The following is a 10000-nucleotide window of genomic DNA, read 5'->3' as shown; positions in this document are numbered from 1 at the left end:
GAAAAAATAAGTTTTCACTGGGGACTATTTTGCCTCACAACACCCTGCATGATTCCCTTTACCATGAATGGATTTTTGAAAATTCCAGTGAAAAATGTAATGTACGTTTCTCAAAATTACCATAAACTGTCTCAGACATCAGGCAGTGAATTCAGAACCATTTCATGTAAAGACGTTCTGTGAAGGAGCTTTTAGAGATGGACGTCTGGTTCCTGTCACCACCACTGTGGCCAATTCTGATTCAGTAAGTTTCTTTAGAGTAGAGTTTTACACCGAACCACTCTGAACGACTTTGGTTTACATGTGAACTGTTTAATTATGCAGAAATTTTAAAAATCACTGGAATTCCCTTTTAGTCCAGTAGTAATGTTGGTCCAGTAGGAGGAGAGGGCAGGGATATTCTTGTTGGATAGTCCTGGCTTTGGGCTTTACTTGGCCTTTCTTAATTGAACTCATTGCAGTTGTATACAAAACAACTTTTCTGAAAGTCAGCAGGCCAGACTGGCACACATTTGATTTTGTAAGATCCACTATGTAACATCTACTGCAAGCTTCTTGAAATTTTGTGGAACTTGGCTCATGTTAAACCTTCATCTCTGTCTTTGTTTCTCTCTTTCTCCAGCTGTAGAAGACCTGCTGGAGTTGATACTGGAGTAAGACAGCGTTTAGAAGAACCCTAACCATACTGGTGTGTGTGTGTTTTGAGAGGCAGAGAGAGAGTTTTGGATGTGTTTATGCATTGTTCTGTATCTATAAACACAACAGAGTTATTACTGGAGGTGTGTACGTGGGTGTGCTTGAGAGTGAAAACATTTTTATGATACCAATAATTCATGTACATGTTTATAAACCCACTTTTTTACAATTAAACAATGCATTTGAGATTTTCTAAAAACTTTGTGATGCATTGTTTATTATTATTTTTAAAAATAATTTCAGCATAAGTACTGTGCATCATGTGGAGCGGGACAAATGGCCAGCGATTATTACTGTGTGTGTGTGTGTGTTGGGTGTGTGTGTGTGTGTGTGTGTGTGTGTGTGTGTGTGTGTCTGAGTGTGTGTGTGTGTGTGTGTGTGTGTGTGTTGGGGGTGTGGGAGAGGGCGCATGGCAGATTTCAGTTCTCAGCATGGGTCTGCTCTCATCTCCGTCACCGTTACATAATCTCTGCAACATGCAAAGCAGACCTTCTTTAAGTCTTTGAATTCAATATTAAGCCTGATTTGAATCATTGATGTAAAAAGTGAGTCTAGTTTGAGTCTTTGATTTGAAAACTGAATCTGATTTTAGTCTTTTATGTAAATATTTAGTTTAATTTGAGTCTTTTTAATTTAATTAAGTTATTTTAATCTTTGATATGAAAACTGACGTTTGAATATTGTATATGAAAAGTGAGTCAAATTTGAATCTTTGATATGAAAAGTGAATCTGATTCGAGTCTCATTTGAAAAGTGAGTCAAATTTGAATCTTTGATATGAAAAGTGAATCTGATTCGAGTCTCATTTGAAAAGTGAGTCAAATTTGAATCTTTGATATGAAAAGTGAATCTGATTCGAGTCTCATTTGAAAAGTGAGTCTGATTTGAATTTTTGATATGAGAAGTGACTCTGATTTGAGTCTCTGACTTGAAAAGTGACTCTAGTTTGAGTCTTTGATATAAAAAGTGAGACCCGTCCAGGCTGTATTCTGCCTTCTGCACTGTGACTGCTGGGATAGTCAGGAGGATAAGCAGCTTAGAAAAATAGAAAATATAAAGTCTAATTTGAGTTTTTGGTTTGAAAATTGAGTCTGATTTTAGTCCTTTATTTGAAATGTCTGATTTGAGTCTGATTTGAGAAGTGACTCTAATATTAATGTAATTTGAGTCTTTGACTTGAAAATGGTATGTAATTTGAGATGTGACTCTAATTTGGTCTTTGATTTGAAAAAGGAACCTGATTTGAGTCTTTGGTTTGTAAAGTGAGTCTGATTCGATCTTTCTTCTGGAGTAGCCCGACACACTTACGCTACGTTCCGTGTTTGTGTTGAAAAAATGTCATTTCGCACATCCCAACGATACACAGCTTTCAGCGGCATGAGGCCACGCAAACATTGGCATGGCTCCTTAATCATTATGCCGAAATAAAAATTTTATAGAACTAAAGATCACTTTGCCTGACTGAGTGTCTAATGTTTTTATCTCTCTAATGTTTTTCTTATGTTCTTGTAAAGCACATTGAGACTGTGTAAACAAAAATGCGTCTATTATTATAATATCATTACAAGGTTTCAAGATCAGTATCAGAAAAGAAAGTGTGATATCATATATCTATAAATTGGTCCAATCAAAATCAGTAGTAAAAAGAGTTAGCCAATCAAAGGATACTGTAAAGTTGAGAGACATGCAAGCACAAGTCCTTGTTTTTATTGAATGCCATAACAACAGAATCCACATTAAGAAGACTCACTAACAAAATACTACACCAGAACAGAAAACAAGGCTAAAGAACATGAAGAGGACTAGAAAACAAACAAGAAAACGAGAACGAGGCCTGAGAACACAAAACACCAAGCAAACAAAAGCACACGACCAGGGCTATAAATATACATGGAGCAAACTAGAAACCAATGGCACTAATGAGAGGGCGGGACTACAGACAACAGACAGGTGAGACAGATGACATGAAGGCAGGGCCAGGAAGGGGGCAAAGGCCAGAGCAACAACAAAAGCTCAAGGAACAAGGCAGAAACAGAGGAAGACAGGGTGTTACAGAAATGATCTGAATGTGTTTCTTCAGTGTCTTTGTCTTCGCCTCACGTTTTATGTCCTCATTTTTTTCTCCAGCTTTCTCTTTCATCTTTCATTTTATATCTGAACCGCTTGGAGACGATTGCATTAGTTTTGCTCTCTTGCTCTTTTTTGTTCTTTATTAACTTCTTTATATTAACTTCTCTTTTCTGTTTTTGCCACTGCAAGAACTGTTTTATTTTCCTCCTTTAAATTCACTCCAGCTTCTTGGATTTGTCTGTGCGCTGTTTCCCGCTGTTTATCTTTCTTCTCTAATACCTCCGTCTCTGGCTGTGTTTGCTAGCTTGCTGTACCGAGCTGATTGCCCATGAGAAGAGAGTTAAACTCGAACACTGGACACATACCTGCATTGGGTAACGTGTGGGGGGTGTGTAGGTGTGAGGCAAGCTGTACACACCGCGAGCTCTCACCTTGCAGAAGATTTTAGAGTTCTAGAAGAAGTTTCAGCTCTGTAGGTGCCTGCATGCTGGTGTGCTGTGTGTTTGTAATAATGTAGGTGCTGGTACTTTCCTTGCATACTGATGCTACTTGTAGTGCTCAGTTTCTATCTATATAAGATAAAATGTGCCACAACCTTTGCACAAACATGTGTTATGTTGTCGTTTTCTGAAACATCAAATCCTGCAACTAAACTGTAATTGTTCCCAAAGTATTTGGACGTAAAAAATGAACACCACGTGGAATTTGACCAGGGGCGTCCAAACTTTTGCATACAACTGTATAACTGCCAATATGCTGAAACGATTGGGAATAAGATTTGTAAGAAGGGTTGAAAGTTTCTAAAACATATATCAGGCAGCACTAGCATGATTTCCTTTAAACATCTGTTGAATTGTCTCACTACTGATTATTTATGTATTTATAAATGTTCTAAATTCCACAGTTCAAGCCTAGGTTCCAGAAAAGTTGAGACGGTATGTGAAATGCTACTATAAACTTAAAGCAGTGATGGGTAAATTCTGGTTGCTCTGTATTAAATTGTTTAATACAATTGTAAACGTTTGAACTTAATTATGAACTTGGGACAGTCGCATGTTTAATGCTGAGTTACATTTTATTGTTAGCAACAGTTAATGATCATTTGGGGATTGAAGACACCATTTGATCCAGTTTTAAAAGTGTATTTTCTGCTGCTCTTATGTTAAACACATCTTCAGTACCATACAGGGCCTTCACTGTCATATTATGCAATTCATAATGCACCATGTTTCCATTTCACATACTGTCCCCACTTTTTTGGAATTGAGGTTTGTATAATGGCCTCTCTGATGATAAGCATGTAAAAGGCCTTACAAAATGTGTGCGTGTTCCATTAGCACACTTTCCTTTTGGACTAATTATGTTGGAAAGCCGCAGGCTCTGTTCGTAGGTGGAGGAATGAGAAAGAAAAAGGCTCCATAATTTGTCGCTGTCACACTTTTAACTAATAAGGAACACAAGGAGCAACAGAGAGAGAAGGGGAGAGAGAGATAGAGAGGTAGGGGAATAGAATGGCAGATTTGGGCCAATTAAGGAACGAGTACAGAAGTCTGCTGGTGCCTCCCTGAGGAACCCCTGGTTTCGAGGTAGCACACACGCACACGCTTTGAGCCTTCCTGGGCCAGTGCTGATGTGCCTCAGCTGTCCAGGGTGTGTTTGTGTGAACAGAGCTGGTCAACGCCCACTGATATGGAAATAGCTCCATTTCTCTACATCTTGACAAATCCTGACCTGAGACGTGATCAGAATTAAAACATTTGTGGACTTAATAAAACCATGTACATGTAATTAGGCGGCAATATGAGACAATACATGGAAATTAATTGCAGGTCAACTTTCGGATGATCAGTGAGACAGGCATCCAGACAGAACTCTTCTTTACACTAGTACTGCTGACATCATAATAAAACTATCAGAACTCTTGCTTACATTTGTGCCATTATGACATCATAATAACAGTTAGAGCTCTTTCATATGAAATATTCCAATCACAAGAGCCCAAAAAATGTAGCTAAAAATGTATATTATATAAATATATAAATTTATATTATATATAAACTTATATTTGTGAAAGTATGAAATGATCATGTTACAAAAACACACAATGAGTGTAGCATTCAAATTGTTTGCTGTGTAGAGCAGTTCAGGTTTAGATGGCTCTTTTAGGGTTTTCCTGTGTTCGAGGAGTGACACTAAAGTAATCCCAGAGGATTCTGGGACTTGTAGTTCGTACTGCTGATGGAATGAGACAGAGTTGTGTTTGAAAAGATTCTCCAGAGATTTAAACTTTTTTCTCTTTTTACAGTCACTGAGAACGTGTGTGTATGTGATAGAGCATATCTGAAAGCACACAAGAGAGAGAGAGAGAGAGAGAGAGAGAGAGAATGTAATAACGCCTACTCCGATGTGGCATTATCTGTAAAGGAAAAGCCCAAGGCAATGCTTGAAGGTGTCATACTTCAAAACTTACAGTGACATTTCACACCTCAGCTTCTGTTCCCTCTTTAGGGAAGGAAATCACTGCCAGAGCCTTTCAAACCATCCAAAACATCCAAATCACTGCTGCCACAACCTTTAACAGCAGGAGCTTTGGAGCTAAGGTGAAAAACTGCAGTATTCCATTCAAGTCTGGCCTAATCCAAAGAGGCAGAGGCTCGTTTTTCAGCTGTCAGAGCTGTGAAACACCCACAGAACCTCTGTGGAAGTAGACTTTCTTGAATGTTTAGTCCTAGAATGTTGACAGCAGTCCTTAGAATTTGTTGTTACACCATAATAAAACAATCAAATCTCTGTTACATGAGAGCCATTATGACATCATAATGAAGCAATCAGGACTTTTTGTTACATTATTGCCATTATGACATCATAAAGAAGCAATCAGAAATCTTTGTTACATTAGTGCCATTGTGACATCATAGTGGAACAATCAGGACTCTTGCCATTTTGACAGCAAGCTGAGGGTTGGGAGTGGCTAACCTTCAAAAATATCCAGCCAAGGGTGGCTCTACAGAAATTTACCACAGATGAAGGGCTAGAGGATGGCTAATATAAACTGTGTCAATAGATAGAGCTTTTGTCTCCCAGCAAAGCAGAGGTAGAAGGGAGGGGTTTCTGATAAAGTGGCCTGAATAACAACAAAGGTCAATACTGAAGAAAGAGGAATGTGTAGCCTTAATCAACCCACACAGTCCCTGCAGGGCGTAATCTCTCCTCCCAGTTAGAGTGGCACTATAATCAGATCACAGGTCAAACAGTGATTACAGGAGGATATTGTGGGATTTGCCTGACCTAGAACACTTAGCATGTCACCTTCCTGCATGTGCTCCTGTGGAGATGTTTGTATGTTTGTATGTTTGTTTATTTTTGTATTTTTTTTTCTCCCCTGGGGAATCCTCAGTGGTGAGGGTATCCCACGGACACTCGCGCTATGTCAGGCATCCACAATCAGGTGAGGAAAAAAAAACAGCGCAATCCTCCAACACGCTCAATTATTCATGCTGCCATCACCTGGGCGTGCACCAACACAGAGAGAGAGAGAGAGAGAGAGAGAGAGAGAGAGAGAGAGAGAGAGAGCTGCGGGATGAAAGCTAAATAGGAATGTGCCTGATGGCTGCTGCAGATTTTTCATAAGCAGCTATACTATCAAGTCTCTCTCTCTCTCTCTCTCTCTCTCTCTCTCTCTCTCTTTCTTTCCTCTCTCTGTCACTCTTGCTGTCACACCATCCCTAGTTATTGCCTATCTCTCTCTGGTTATCTCTATCTTTCACTCTCTCTGTCTATTACTCTGTCTCTCCTCCCCTCTTCATTGCCTTTATTGCCTCATCTTTCTCTCTGTCGCTATTTCTATCTCTCCTCTCTTCCTCTTTCATGCTCTATTTTTTTCTTTCTCTGACCACCATTAGAGTTTTTTCCACCTTTTTCTCTCTATCCACTCCTTCTCTCTTTCTCCTCCTTTCTTTCTCTCCCTTTCTTTTCCTATTAACTCCTCAGTCTTTATCTCTCCTGCCCTCTGTGCTGATTTGCCCCCTCTTTCTCTCACTCACTCCTCTCACCCTCATTATCCGTTGCAGATCAGGTGCAAATGCAGTGCAGCTCTCTACAGCTGGAGGTCCTGTAGTGTCCTGTTCAGTTAGCGGGGGTTGTGAATGCGTCCTGTTTTCTAAAGAAGCTGAAGTTTCTTTGTCTGAGAGGTTTAACGCCTGTCAAAAGTCTGAGTATCTCAACCTTTTCAAAATGCTAAGTTAATTCATTAAACAATTTTCCATGTAATCAATCAGTCAAGACATGGTAGGTGTCCAAACTCACTGCAAGGCCTTAACAAACAGTGGAAGACAATAATCACCCAAATCTTTTCTCTAAATACATCCCCAAAAACTTCTCCCAACCCACTCAAACTGCATCCAAGTGGTCATCAAAGTCACACCGTGAGCCGTGCTCTGGCTTAAACATCATGAGTCTTTATCTGAATACCTTAAAATTCCAGGCTTATTACATACTAAGGCTTATTATTAAGCAATTACAAGGACTTCAGTGCAAACTGGAAAAGCTATTTTAAGGTATAAAAGTGTGTAAACTCCCTTGGGCCTGCTGGTAGGCCCTGGCCATTTAAGTGAGTAAAGACCTATATGCCGTTTATAGGATGTAGTTTGGAGGATGTGTTTACAGAAAAGATTTCGGTGACTATTGACTTCCTCTTAGCTCCAACACTCAAACTTTTCAGGCCTTTAAACCACATTTGGGACAGAAGTTTGAAAATATGCTTTCAGCTGTAGTTTGGCAAAAGAATGGTGTTGATTCATTGTTCAGGAAAAACCTGCTCTTAATACCAAGGAAGGTCCTTGGTATTAAGAGCAGCTTTAAGATACCTTCACCTTTGCAGGAAGGTAACCCTGGAAATCATATCAATTACTTCTCTGAAGTTCTCAAAAGAAAGTGAGCTTTTCATGGCCAATGTAACGCAGACTGAGCTCAGGCTAGCACTATTATCACAATCAGACCTTGGGAATTTAACCTTACTGCTGTGAATGTGTGCTGTGAGTGGCTGTTTGATTACAGTAGGGTTAACAGAGGACACTTACTGCCTCCGGGGACCTGCAGCTTCTATCTCCATATGTATGAGGTGTGAATGCATTGAACTGTAGTTATACTCATTAGAATGTGCAAAGGTAAACGCTGATCCTCATAATTATGTTTGGTGGGGAATAAAAGGCAAACACTGAACCTAGACCTGCTTCTCTAGTCTCTCTGTATAATATGTATGAAGTCATTTTGGGCCATTTTTATTGGTCCATTTGTCATGAAATTTTAACAGGTAGCTTTTGCATGACTTTTAACGGTTAATAGGGTACTTTTCCCACCATCACCACCAATAATTTCTTAAACATAGTAATCATTAATTTAAAAAACATACATTTTTAACATAACATTTGCTTTTCACATCTCCACCTCTTTGGCATCTCCTTCCTGGCTGTGAATGTACACCCCTCCCCCCACTACCTCTTCGCTCATGCCCTGGTGCCTGGTGGTTGTTCTTCCTCTGTACATCCTCTACTTTCTTCCTTTCCATCACTCCATCCTGTCCTCCACTCTTCCGATCCTGGCTGAGCATCTCCCTCATTCATGCATCTTTCATTGGATCATCAGTAGGGGGTGGGCGGTTTCATCAATGATTCACCAGGGATGGCAGTGCCGGGAAAATAGCTGACTCAGGATCAGCTTTTACCGTAACCAGGCACGTGTGTCAGTATCATGGGACGTAGAGCTGCGCTGTTCCCAGATCAGTTCAGACAAGTAGAATTACAGCTATTCACACAGCAGGGGAGCGGTTTAAATTACCCATATCATAAAAGGCTAATGCCATAGTGCGGGATCCTACACAAACCCTTTACTGTTGTTACTCCAGACTGTCGCCAGAAAGTTCCACTGGCTAAAATAATGAATTTATTTTCGAATTGTCCTTTTTACAGGAAATAGACACTCAACAGACTCTCAGTAACATCAGTAACAAGAAACTTTTAATTAACTGTGCAAATAATGTTTATAATGTGCTGAATTCAGTTTTTCACTGAACCTGAGAGCAACCGAACATGAAACAGGTCTAATACAGTCCATCAGCATCCTCAGCAAGCTGTTACAGACACACTGACACCATTCAGTACCTAGAAACTTCACTGGATTACACTTTGGTTAAGGTTGGCATTAGGATTAGGGCCAAGGGGAGTGCTAGGATTAGGTTTTGGGTTGTGGTTAAGGACAGGGTCAGGATTAGGGGCAGGGGCAGGGTTAGGATTAGATTTCGGGTTGAGTTTAGTGTTAGGGCAAGAGTGAGGATTAGGATTAGATTTTGAGTTGAGGTGAAGATTAGGGTTAGGATTAGGGCCAGGGTGAGGGTTAAGATTCAATTTTAGGGTTGAGGTTAGGGTTAGTAGAATAAGAGCGAGGGTTAGGATTAGGTTTTGGGCTGTGGTTAAGGACAGAGTTAGGGTTAGAGCCAGGATGGTGGTAGAATTAGGTTTTGGGTTGAGGTTAAATTTAGGGTTAATGGGATTAGGGCTAAGATGAGGGTTGGGTTATGCTTAATTGAAGTAACATATAAAGTCTACTTCATGTAACACATCAACAATACATCTTCAAGATATTTACTTCACTGTATTCAGATGTTGCACTACTGTAAGTTTACTAGTATGTCATTGGCATGTTACTGATACTTTGTTAGGAGTTTAATAATCGCCTATGAAGGACCACTCAAAAAGTGTTACCGCAAAACCTAAGTTGTTTATCCCAATGGCTATAATTTTCTTATTCAGTAAATAGTGTTGCATTTAAAAAATTATACCATTAGTTAATACATATTCACTGTGCATGTAAATCTTACCATGATTTGAAAAAATGTAATTGCTTTGAATTTTAAAGTATATTTAAGAGCCAATTTTCAAAAAAAAGATCAACCTTCAAAAACAAGCTGACAATCATGAGTTACATTTTGTCTCAAAAGCCATTATCATTTATTGTCAAGGCATTGCAAGTTCACATTTTACAGCAGAAATGATCAAACGCCTCTGCTGTTCTCCAGCACAACCTGATAAATCAGTTCAGCCAATCGGTGCGCAGTATTCGGCTCCGGTGATGCAACACTGCCATTAATTGTTTCAAACAGAATCTCAAACGACTTCTTTCACCCTACAAAGTGCAGCACACAGGTCTTACAGTAATGGCTACTGCGTCTAAACAGAGC

The 10000-nt window shown here is 39.6% G+C and overlaps 1 protein-coding gene across 5 annotated transcripts in view; it reads left to right on the top strand.

The window, feature by feature from the left end:
• Nucleotides 1-10000, top strand: part of LOC108424803 (endonuclease V) — a 79151-nt gene that overhangs the window by 61485 nt on the left and 7666 nt on the right. For 3 of the 5 annotated variants that reach the window (XM_017693042.2, XM_017693045.2, XM_017693046.2), the window contains exon 9: nt 623-895. The exons of the other annotated variants lie outside the window; for them this stretch is intronic. The gene's annotated coding sequence lies outside the window, so the exon portion shown is untranslated. Of the gene's footprint in view, nt 1-622; nt 896-10000 lie in introns of those variants that run through there. 5 annotated transcript variants of the gene reach the window in all.

Source organism: Pygocentrus nattereri, chromosome 30 (assembly GCF_015220715.1).
Source record: "Pygocentrus nattereri isolate fPygNat1 chromosome 30, fPygNat1.pri, whole genome shotgun sequence".
NCBI classification, from domain to species: domain Eukaryota; kingdom Metazoa; phylum Chordata; class Actinopteri; order Characiformes; family Serrasalmidae; genus Pygocentrus; species Pygocentrus nattereri.
Note: the sequence above shows the minus strand (reverse complement) of the source record. Positions and strands in the feature narration are given on the sequence as shown.